This window comes from Lissotriton helveticus, chromosome 12, assembly GCF_964261635.1.
Source record: "Lissotriton helveticus chromosome 12, aLisHel1.1, whole genome shotgun sequence".
NCBI lineage: Eukaryota > Metazoa > Chordata > Amphibia > Caudata > Salamandridae > Lissotriton > Lissotriton helveticus.
The window spans coordinates 28,775,499-28,787,701 of NC_136073.1; the positions used below are offsets into that span (position 1 = coordinate 28,775,499).

Sequence of the window (12,203 nt, forward strand, 5' to 3'; positions counted from 1 at the left end):
CAAAGTTGATAAAATGAGGAAAATCGGTTAACAGTAAAGAATGCTATTTGAATAGTTACGAAACCGCGGCGCTGTGGTATTAAGCGCTATATGTAAAACGCCTTCTTGACATTCCATACGTTGCAGGAGCTGCGGCAGCAAAGAGAATTAAAGCAGCTCTGTGTTGTTATTCCCCGTTGGGAAGGGCACATCCAAGAATACGCTCTGGCAGGGACCCAAGTCGACAGGGAGGCCGAATAAAACGTGAATTCGTAATAATTGGGGAATGGCACGTCTTTCCGGGGCGCTGGCGCTTTAAAGGGCCTCGGCTGCATGTCGTCACTGTGTGATGCGGGGTCTGCGGGTGGGAGGGCAGTGGGAGTGAGTGAGTAAGGTGGTGGGGGGGCGCCGACGCGAAACCGACTCCATCCTTGTCGGCTCGGCGGAAAAAAAGAGGGGGAGACGGCGAGCGCACCTCTCTTGCGGGGGACCCGGAGAGATGGACCGGTGATGGAGGGTCGCAGAGGGCCGCAGCGCCCCCCCGCTCGCCGATAGCAGCCCCCACCTCCTCGTCAGATGCTGCCTGGCCCCCGAGCCCCCGCCGGCGAGCAATGACGCCTCAGCCTCGCCTCCTCCGGCGCCCTCTTTTCCACATTCCCAAGTCGCTCCCGCAAGATCCCTGATTTTTTCTCCCCTTCTTTTCCCACCTGTTTGAGAGGATCTTGGGATCTCGTCGTCTGATTGGCCCCGGCGGAGGAGGAAGATTTTTTTGGGTTTCATTTTATTTTTTTTATTTTTTTGCGGTATCGACTCTGGTTATGGTGACACTGAAGAATATATATATATCTGTATAATTCCCACGCCCGGCGGACGGATTGTGCGTGATTGTGTATCCCCCATGTCGCGGCGGTGTCGGCGACAGAGATGAGGGGCTTTGGGGGAGCCCGTCCCCGGTGAAGGCTCGCTGCACGCCAGGAATGCCGGATTGGTTCGGGGCTGCTTGGATGTCTGTCTGTCCGCCTCGGCTGCGCCCACCCCGGCCCACCGGCCTGAGATGTCGCCGTGAGAGGGGAGCGTCGAAGCACCCACCGCCAGCACCCTGCCTCGGACCCGCGTCTCTCCTCCCACCCGTCCTCTCTTGTCCATTTTGCGTGTAATCCTCGCCCGGAGCTGCCGTCGACGGATGCTCGAGAGGTAAATGTCGGAGGCTGGGATGCAGGGAGGGAGGCGGCGCGCGCCTGGGTACCACCAGGCTGGGAGCAGACCTCGGCTCGGAGGGATGCGCGAGTCTCAGCCAGGGACCATTCCTGGGGGGGGGGGGGGGGGCATCAGCAGCCTCATCTGTGCCCCCCACCCCACCTCTCATGCATTTATGTTCAGGGGTGCCTTTTAATATGCAGCTAGTGCTCCCTTCCCCCATTTCTGTGCCTTTCCCTTTCCTTGGTTTGGGGGTCGTTGCACGTCTTGGTATATTTTCCATTTTTAATTTTGATTTGTTTGTATAGCGCTAAGTGTTTTCTTACTTCAAAGCACTGTGGTTACTAACGCGAGGTGTCTTGAATTCTTTTAAAAAAGGCTATTGGTTGCAGACATTCAGGAACGGCCATGAACTGCAAATACATCGCATAGCTCTTTGCATACCAATCACAGGTGCAATGCTCAGCCCCATCTCTCACAAACACACACCACTGGCAAACACAAGACACACACGACTCACCAACACTGCTCACAAGCCCATAGATCTGCTGCAGCAGACACCCACAAGCAAACACAGCTAGCTACACAACACTCACACATACACGCAGCCACACACAGCGCCCAAGAGCACACACAGCTGCATCTGACAGGCAACCATAACTCCCAGGGACACGCAAGCACACCACTCACAGATACACACACACCACTAGCAAACACAAGACACACACGACTCACCAACCCTGCCCACAAGCACATAGATCTGCTGCAGCAGACACCCACAAGCAAACTCAGCTAGCTATACAACACTCACACATACACGCAGCCACACACAGCGCCCAAGAGCACACACAGCTGCATCTGACAGGCAACCATAACTCCCAGGGACACGCAAGCACACCGCTAGCAGATACACACACACCACTAGCAAACACAAGACACACACAACTCACCAACACTGCTCACAAGCACATAGATCTGCTGCAGCAGAAACCCACAAGCAAACACAGCTAGCTACACACCACTCACACATACATGCAGCCACACACAGCGCCCAAGAGCACACACAGCTGCATCTGACAGCCAACCATCACTCCCAGGGACACGCAAGCACACCACTCACAGATACACACACACCACTAGCAAACACAAGACACACACTGCTCACCAACACTGCTCATAAGCACATAGACCTGCTGCAGCAGACACCCACAAGCAAACACAGCTAGCTACACACCACTCACACATACACGCAGCCACAAACAGCGCCCAAGAGCACACACAGCTGCATCTGACAGGCAACCATAACTCCCAGGGACACGCAAGCACACCGCTAGCAGATACACACACACCACTGGCAAACACAAGACACACACTGCTCACCAACACTGCTCATAAGCACATAGACCTGCTGCAGCAGACACCCACAAGCAAACACAGCTAGCTACACACCACTCACACATACACGCAGCCACAAACAGCGCCCAAGAGCACACACAGCTGCATCTGACAGGCAACCATAACTCCCAGGGACACGCAAGCACACCGCTAGCAGATACACACACACCACTAGCAAACACAAGACACACACTGCTCACCAACACTGCTCATAAGCACATAGACCTGCTGCAGCAGACACCCACAAGCAAACACAGCTAGCTACACACCACTCACACATACACGCAGCCACAAACAGCGCCCAAGAGCACACACAGCTGCATCTGACAGGCAACCATAACTCCCAGGGACACGCAAGCACACCGCTAGCAGATACACACACACCACTGGCAAACACAAGACACACACTGCTCACCAACACTGCTCATAAGCACATAGACCTGCTGCAGCAGACACCCACACCACGCAAATACAGCTAGCTACACACCACTCACACATACACGCAGCCACAAACAGCGCCCAAGAGCACACACAGCTGCATCTGACAGCCAACCTTCACTCCCAGGGACACGCGAGCACACCGCTAGCAGATACACACACACCACTAGCAAACACAAGACACACACTGCTCACCAACACTGCTCATAAGCACATAGACCTGCTGCAGCAGACACCCACACCACGCAAATACAGCTAGCTACACACCACTCACACATACACGCAGCCACAAACAGCGCCCAAGAGCACACACAGCTGCATCTGACAGGCAACCATCACTCCCAGGGACACGCGAGCACACCGCTAGCAGATACACACACACCACTAGCAAACACAAGACACACACTGCTCACCAACACTGCTCATAAGCACATAGACCTGCTGCAGCAGACACCCACAAGCAAACACAGCTAGCTACACACCACTCACACATACACGCAGCCACAAACAGCGCCCAAGAGCACACACAGCTGCATCTGACAGGCAACCATCACTCCCAGGGACACGCGAGCACACCGCTAGCAGATACACACACACCACTAGCAAACACAAGACACACACTGCTCACCAACACTGCTCATAAGCACATAGACCTGCTGCAGCAGACACCCACAAGCAAACACAGCTAGCTACACACCACTCACACATACACGCAGCCACAAACAGCGCCCAAGAGCACACACAGCTGCATCTGACAGGCAACCATCACTCCCAGGGACACGCGAGCACACCGCTAGCAGATACATGTACCACTCACACACCTCTCGCACACACACATGCTCCAAACGCACACATACAGGCACTGTCTATTCTCATGCATCCACAGGCACTAAAGATACCTTTCGAAAACACATACGAACACACACAAACACATACAGACCATATAAAGGCAGAAAGAGAGACCCACCACTCACAAACACAACACATACATAAAGACCACTAAAAACACAACGACACACACTGTAAGAAACATGCACATATATACAAATCACCTACAGGCAGACGTAAAATCATACACCACTAGCGTGCACACACACACACACACACACACGTAAACAGACATCAATCACAGGCGCATGCGGAAACACACCAACCACAAGGCCGATCACACTCCACTCTCAGCTCATACAGAGGGTGCAGATACAGACATCACCTATAGACATGTCGACACACTCTACACCGGCAGATTTAAACCACACAGACTCACAAACCTCTCACAAGCACATTTCCGCACGCATCACTTATAAGCGCATACAGATACAGCACAGGCACAAACTACTCCCACAATTCTACATACATATGACCCACAGGCATATATATACAGGCTCACATATAATGACAGTGTGTTTGGGGAGTTGCACACACATTCAACCCATAACCACATACATTAAACACAAACAACTTACTAGCAAAAATAGACACACATAGCATTCACAAAAACACATCCAATTCACAAGCACGTACAGATATAAATATATTTCACACACTCGACGATAAAACATTGACCCAATTACATACAGGCATGTGGACCAAAGTCACAAGCAGATATAGGCGCAGGCACCACTCACAGGGCTTTACAGGCGCACCCGCATCATTCACAAAATGTAAACACAGTAGACACCAAGTCACAAGCACACATACACACAACTCTTGGAAATGCAATCAGGTGCACACCACATGCTTGTATATACAGGCACACACTGCACCGGTAACAAACACATAGATACAAACACAAGGCCAACAATCACCTATGGATGCGTGCAGCGTGAATTCACGCACACACGAACGCACACACACTCACACACATACATACTCTTCACAGGCAGATAGAGACACACAAATCACTAATAAGCATCCAGAAATATACAATTCAAAAGCACATACAGACCGACACCTACAACTAAAAAGCATATGCGGGGACACACACCACTCACAAGCACTTACAAGCCACATAACTCACAAGCACTTGAAGATACACACCCCATTCCAAAACACTCAAAGACACTCACCGATCAAAGCAAATAGATACTGAAATATACCCCATTCACATCACATAGAAACCCATATACACCACTCACATGCATGTCAGTCACAAGTGCATGCAACAGTCATAATCACATACACCAGCATCACTCACACGCACATACATGCATAGACACATTGACAAGCATATACAGTCGTATATGTACTATTGACCATCACACACAGTCACAATCGCTATACCAGAGCAGGCAGACGCAAAAAGACATTAGTACAACTACAGGCAGACATACTACAATCACGTGCATTTACAACTACCACTCATGTGCACTTGGAGGAATAAACACACACAAATACGAACACTATTTACAATGACATCTTAATGCACCTATCACACACATCCACAAATATACACCGCTCAGAAAAACATAGGCCAACCCCAAAATATGTACGAAATACAGGGACCTTATGTCAAAGGTCCAGAGACCTGGTGGGTATGCTTATGGTTACTGCTTACTAAGTCAGTGTGTACCATAATTTGTGTGTGAGAAAGAAAAATTTCTTTCTAGAGTCCCCTCACTCACCGGGGTTGCCCCACGGTGACATGCTTCATCATTGGGGCCATCCCAGTTCTCTACGAAAAGGGGCGTGCTGCGACAAGGCGACTACGCTGGAGCACTAGTTTTGTGAGATGACTATGTGTGGTGCAAGTGTGATGATGGTGGAGTGGGTGTGAGATTAAAAATACCGTGCTAGTGGGCCTCAACAATTTATTTCGCTCCTAGTGTGGTATAAAAATTAAAAAGGGGTAACACTGTGTACTAACTTTTACTGAGCTAGATCAGTGTTCAGGTCAACATGTTTCAAGCTCCCCTAAGCTTTTCTTCAGGACCATACAGGGTCCAGCCCTGTATTGCCACTCCTATTTTCTAATGAAAAAAGTGTTGCTAAAGAAATATATACATATATGTGTGACAATCTACGCTGTTATTAATAAACATGCGTGCTGTACATACGTTCTGTATTTCACTGCGTTTTATAAAAGAGTGTATGGTTACACCCCATGGTCTTAGGCGAGGGCAGGAACGCCTCGTGGAAACGTTGTATGCGGTCGGGTGAGGAAGCAACCAGGTAGTACCGAGCGGGTCTGCCAATAGGAACAACGTTTCCACGAGGCGTTCCTGCCCTCGCCTAAGACCATGGGGTGTAACCATACACTCTTTTATAAAACGCAGTGAAATACAGAACGTATGTACAGCACGCATGTTTATTAATAACAGCGTAGATTGTCACACATATATGTATATATTTCTTTAGCAACACTTTTTTCATTAGAAAATAGGAGTGGCAATACAGGGCTGGACCCTGTATGGTCCTGAAGAAAAGCTTAGGGGAGCTTGAAACATGTTGACCTGAACACTGATCTAGCTCAGTAAAAGTTAGTACACAGTGTTACCCCTTTTTAATTTTTATACCACACTAGGAGCGAAATAAATTGTTGAGGCCCACTAGCACGGTATTTTTAATCTCACACCCACTCCACCATCATCACACTTGCACCACACATAGTCATCTCACAAAACTAGTGCTCCAGCGTAGTCGCCTTGTCGCAGCACGCCCCTTTTCGTAGAGAACTGGGATGGCCCCAATGATGAAGCATGTCACCGTGGGGCAACCCCGGTGAGTGAGGGGACTCTAGAAAGAAATTTTTCTTTCTCACACACAAATTATGGTACACACTGACTTAGTAAGCAGTAACCATAAGCATACCCACCAGGTCTCTGGACCTTTGACATAAGGTCCCTGTATTTCGTACATAGACTGGAGGCCGACCTGGTTTGGTTTAACCTCCTTCTCCCCCTTCTTTGTTGATGCAACCCCAAAATAAACAGAGACAAACACCGTTCACACATGCACACAGCATTAACACAAATATATCAATGCACTGATGACCCACAAGCACATATAGATACACAACCCATCCACATGCAAAAAAAAGCGCACGTTGTGCACCACACAAGTGCTAATTAGCACCAATAATGTCATTATAGATACAATCCGGTCACTAGCGCCTACAGACATACATGTTACACACTCACATGAGACACTGCTCAGAAGCACACACAGACACATACACACTGTTCACAAGCAGGTACAGTAACATGCTTAATTTGCAAGTTTGTTCAGATACACAATGAACTGACAGTCAGATACACGCAGTGCACACACAGGCATACAAACACACAGTCAGCATTCACAAGCACGTATCAAACTCCACATCCGAGAACCTTTGAAGAAACCAGCAACAAACAGATTCAGACACACGCCTCACTCAGTCACAAGTACATACAAACACATACACTGTTCATAAACACACGCAGGCCCACTGTCCAATGACAATAAAACACACAGACATCATTACTCACTTCTATATAGATACTGGTCACACAATTCTATTTCACACAAGGGTCTCTCCCTTCACTCAAGGGTCTCTCTCACACAAGGGTCTCTCTCACACAGGGGTCTCTCTCACTCAAGGGTCTCTCTCACACAAGGGTCTCTCTCACACAAGGGTCTCTCTCACAAGGGTCTCTCGCGCACACAAGCGTCTCTCTCACACAAGGGTCTCTCTCACACAAGGGTCTCTCTCATAAGGGTCTCTCGCGCACACAAGCGTCTCTCTCACACAAGGGTCTCTCTCACACAAGGGTCTCTTTCACATAAGGGTCTCTCCATTCATTCAAGGGTCTCTCTCACACAAGGGTCTCTCTCACACAAGGGTCTCTCCCTTCACTCAAGGGTCTCTCCCTTCACTCAAGGGTCTCTCTCACACAAGGGTCTCTCTCACACAGGGGTCTCTCTCACTCAAGGGTCTCTCTCACACAAGGGTCTCTCTCACACAAGGGTCTCTCTCACAAGGGTCTCTCGCGCACACAAGCCTCTCTCTCACACAAGGGTCTCTCTCACACAAGGGTCTCTCTCATAAGGGTCTCTCGCGCACACAAGCGTCTCTCTCACACAAGGGTCTCTTTCACATAAGGGTCTCTCCATTCATTCAAGGGTCTCTCTCACACAAGGGTCTCTCTCACACAAGGGTCTCTCCCTTCACTCAAGGGTCTCTCCCTTCACTCAAGGGTCTCTCTCACACAAGGGTCTCTCTCAAACAAGGGTCTCTCTCACACAAGGGTCTCCCTCACACAAGGGTTTCTTTCACATAAAGGTCTCTCCATTCATTCAAGGATCTCTCTCACACAAGGGTCTCTCCCTTCACTCAAGGGTCTCTCCCTTCACTCAAGGGTCTCTCTCACACAAGGATCTCTTTCACACAAGGTTCTCTCTCACACAAGGGTCTCTCTCACACAAGGGTCTCTCTCACACAAGGGTCTCTTTCACACAAGGGTCTCTCCATTCACTCAAGGGCCTCTCTCACACAAGGGTCTCTCTCACACAGGGGTCTCTCTCACTCAAGGGTGTCTTTCACATAAGGGTCTTTCTCACACAGGGGTCTCTCTCACTCAAGGGTCTCTCTCACACAAGGGTCTCTCCCACACAAGGGTCTCTCTCACACAAGGGTCTCTCTCACAAGGGTCTCTCTCACAAGGGTCTCCCGCACACACAAGCGTCTCTCTCACACAAGGGTCTCTTTCACACAAGGGTCTCTCCCTTTACTCAAGGGTCTCTCTCACACAAGGGTCTCTCTCACACAAGGGTCTCTCCATTCATTCAAGGGTCTCTCTCACACAAGGGACTCTCCCTTCACTCAAGGGTCTCTCCCTTCACTCAAGGGTCTCTCTCACACAAGGGTCTCTCTCAAACAAGGGTCTCTCTCACACAAGGGTCTCTTTCACACAAGGGTCTCTCTCACACAAGGGTCTCTCTCACACAAGGGTCTCTCTCACACAAGGGTCTCTTTCACACAAGGGTCTCTCCATTCACTCAAGGGTGTCTCTCACACAAGGGTCTCTCTCACACAAGGGTCTCTCCTTTTACTCAAGGGTCTCTCTCACACAAGGGTCTCTCTCACACAGGGGTCTCTCTCACTCAAGGGTCTCTTTCACATAAGGGTCTCTCTCACAAGGGTCTCTCGCGCACACAAGCCTCTCTCTCACACAAGGGTCTCTCTCACACAAGGGTCTCTCTCATAAGGGTCTCTCGCGCACACAAGCGTCTCTCTCACACAAGGGTCTCTTTCACATAAGGGTCTCTCCATTCATTCAAGGGTCTCTCTCACACAAGGGTCTCTCTCACACAAGGGTCTCTCCCTTCACTCAAGGGTCTCTCCCTTCACTCAAGGGTCTCTCTCACACAAGGGTCTCTCTCAAACAAGGGTCTCTCTCACACAAGGGTCTCCCTCACACAAGGGTTTCTTTCACATAAAGGTCTCTCCATTCATTCAAGGATCTCTCCCTTCACTCAAGGGTCTCTCTCACACAAGGATCTCTTTCACACAAGGTTCTCTCTCACACAAGGGTCTCTCTCACACAAGGGTCTCTCTCACACAAGGGTCTCTTTCACACAAGGGTCTCTCCATTCACTCAAGGGCCTCTCTCACACAAGGGTCTCTCTCACACAGGGGTCTCTCTCACTCAAGGGTGTCTTTCACATAAGGGTCTTTCTCACACAGGGGTCTCTCTCACTCAAGGGTCTCTCTCACACAAGGGTCTCTCCCACACAAGGGTCTCTCTCACACAAGGGTCTCTCTCATAAGGGTCTCTCTCACAAGGGTCTCCCGCACACACAAGCGTCTCTCTCACACAAGGGTCTCTTTCACACAAGGGTCTCTCCCTTTACTCAAGGGTCTCTCTCACACAAGGGTCTCTCTCACACAAGGGTCTCTCCATTCATTCAAGGGTCTCTCTCACACAAGGGACTCTCCCTTCACTCAAGGGTCTCTCCCTTCACTCAAGGGTCTCTCTCACACAAGGGTCTCTCTCAAACAAGGGTCTCTCTCACACAAGGGTCTCTTTCACACAAGGGTCTCTCTCACACAAGGGTCTCTCTCACACAAGGGTCTCTCTCACACAAGGGTCTCTTTCACACAAGGGTCTCTCCATTCACTCAAGGGTGTCTCTCACACAAGGGTCTCTCTCACACAAGGGTCTCTCCTTTTACTCAAGGGTCTCTCTCACACAAGGGTCTCTCTCACACAGGGGTCTCTCTCACTCAAGGGTCTCTTTCACATAAGGGTCTTTCTCACACAGGGGTCTCTCTCACTCAAGGGTCTCTCTCACACAAGGGTCTCTCCCACACAAGGGTCTCTCTCACACAAGGGTCTCTCTCACAAGGGTCTCTCGTGCACACAAGCGTCTCTCTCACACAAGGGTCTCTCTCACACAAGGGTCTCTTTCACACAAGGGTCTTTCCTTTTACTCAAGGGTCTCTCTCACACAAGGGTCTCTCTCACACAGGGGTCTCTCTCACACAAGGGTCTCTCTCACACAAGGGTCTCTCTCACAAGGGTCTCTCGCGCACACAAGCGTCTCTCTCACACAAGGGTTTCTTTCACACAAGGGTCTCTCCTTTTACTCAAGGGTCTCTCTCACACAAGGGTCTCTCTCACACAGGGGTCTCTCTCACTCAAGGGTCTCTTTCACATAAGGGTCTCTCACACAAGGGTCTCTCTCACAAAAGGGTCTCTCCCACACAAGGGTCTCTCTCACACAAGGGGCTCTCTCACAAGGGTCTCTCGCGCACACAAGCGTCTCTCTCACACAAGGGTCTCTTTCACACAAGGGTCTCTCCCTTCACTCAAGGGTCTCTCTCACACAAGAGTCTCTCTCAAACAAGGGTCTCTCTCACACAAGGGTCTCTTTCACACAAGGGTCTCTTTCACACAGGGGTCTCGCGCACATAAGGGTCCCTCTCACACAAAGGTCTCTTGCACACAAGGGTCTCTTTCACATAAGGGTCTCTTTCACTCAAGGGTCTCTTTTACACAAGGGTCTCTCCCTTCACTCAAGGGTCTCTCTCACACAAGGGTCTCTCGCAAACAAGGGTCTCTCTCACACAAGGGTCTCTTTCACACAAGGGTCTCTCTCACTCAAGGGTCTCTCTCACACAAGGGTCTCTTTCACACAAGGGTCTCTCTCTTTACTCAAGGTTCTCTCTCACACAGGGGTCTCTCTCACACAGGGGTCCCTCTCACACAAGGGTCTCTTTCACACAAGGGTCAGTCTCACACAAGGGTTTCTCTCACACAGGGGTCTCTCGCACACAAGGGTCTCTCTCACACAAGGGTCTCTCTCACACAAGGGTCTCTTTCACACAAGGGTCTCTCCATTCACTCAAGAGTCTCTCTCACACAATGGTCTCTTTCACACAAGGGTCTCTCCCTTTACTCAATGGTCTCTCTCACACAAGGGTCTCTCTCACACAGGTGTCTCTCTCACACAGGGGTCTCTCTCACAGAAGGGTCTCTTTCACACAAGGGTCTCTCTCACACAAGGGTCTCTTTCACACAAGGGTCTCTCCATTCACTCAAGAGTCTCTCTCACACAAGGGTCTCTTTCACAGAAGGGTCTCTCCCTTTACTCAATGGTCTCTCTCACACAAGGGTCTCTCTCACACAGGTGTCTCTCTCACACAGGGGTCTCTCTCACAGAAGGGTCTCTTTCACACAAGGGTCTCTCTCACACAAGGGTCTCTTTCACACAAGGGTCTCTCCATTCACTCAAGAGTCTCTCTCACACAAGGGTCTCTTTCACACAAGGGTCTCTCCCTTTACTCAATGGTCTCTCTCACACAAGGGTCTCTCTCACACAGGTGTCTCTCTCACACAGGGGTCTCTCTCACAGAAGGGTCTCTTTCACACAAGGGTCTCTCTCACACAAGGGTCTCTTTCACACAAGGGTCTCTCCATTCACTCAAGAGTCTCTCTCACACAAGGGTCTCTTTCACACAAGGGTCTCTCCCTTTACTCAATGGTCTCTCTCACACAAGGGTCTCTCTCACACAGGTGTCTCTCTCACACAGGGGTCTCTCTCACAGAAGGGTCTCTTTCACACAAGGGTCTCTCTCACACAAGGGTCTCTTTCACACAAGGGTCTCTCCATTCACTCAAGAGTCTCTCTCACACAAGGGTCTCTTTCACACAAGGGTCTCTCCCTTTACTCAATGGTCTCTCTCACACAAGGGTCTCTCTCACACAGGTGTCT

At 50.1% G+C, this 12,203-nt stretch overlaps 1 protein-coding gene across 1 annotated transcript in view; it reads left to right on the forward strand.

Annotated features, from left to right (window-relative positions):
- The first annotated feature begins 1,074 nt into the window (after nt 1–1,074).
- The window catches only part of NLGN2 (neuroligin 2), a 498,268-nt gene continuing 487,139 nt past the window's right edge, over nt 1,075–12,203 (forward strand). Inside the window, exon 1 of the mRNA XM_078669344.1 lies at nt 1,075–1,173. The gene's annotated coding sequence lies outside the window, so the exon portion shown is untranslated. The remainder of the gene's footprint in view (nt 1,174–12,203) is intronic.